Source organism: Merops nubicus, unplaced genomic scaffold (assembly GCF_000691845.1).
Source record: "Merops nubicus isolate BGI_N331 unplaced genomic scaffold, ASM69184v1 scaffold27721, whole genome shotgun sequence".
NCBI lineage: Eukaryota > Metazoa > Chordata > Aves > Coraciiformes > Meropidae > Merops > Merops nubicus.
In genome coordinates, this window is record NW_008590673.1 from 8,740 (window position 1) to 9,398 (window position 659).

Genomic DNA, 659 nt, shown 5'->3' on the forward strand with positions numbered 1-659 from the left:
CCCTTTCTTTAAAAAAAAAAAAAAATACATTTCTTATTGTTTGTTGCACAAAACAGAACTCTGCCTTGGACATTTGTACGGCTGACATGTGGTTGTGCAAACCGCAAACAAAATCAAGATACATCTGTCAAAACCACATCAGAGACGAGAGAGAGCACAGCGAAGCATTTATCATTTGGCTGAGGAGGCAGGCTGCAGAGAGCGGCCTTTCCTGTCAAACCAACCTTTTGAAATTTCCAACATGCCCTTAAACTTTTCGACTAAGCATGTCTGTGCGCTTCAGCAACTGCCCTCTCTACTCTGGCCTGGCCAGTCGAAAATGGCATCTTAAAGTCAAGGTCGGTGGTGTCACTTTGCCATGGGGCTGTGTTTAATTACAGTCCATACGCTGACAGCCAATATGGAACCAAGGCTGGCTGACGCTCGGTTAACTCTTTCACCCCTGACTTTGCCAAAGACTCGGGAAGCTCCCGGCTCTATCGCGCGGCGGGCTCGGAGATCTCCCACGGCAGGCGAGGCACCGGGAGCCGGGGACTACAATACAGGCACATCACACGAGCGGCCTCAAACAATACCGCCAGGAACACCGGCCGGCACGGCACGTGCCTGTTGATCCTGCCTCTGCACAGGCGCTGGGGAGCACCGGCCGTGCGCTCCCC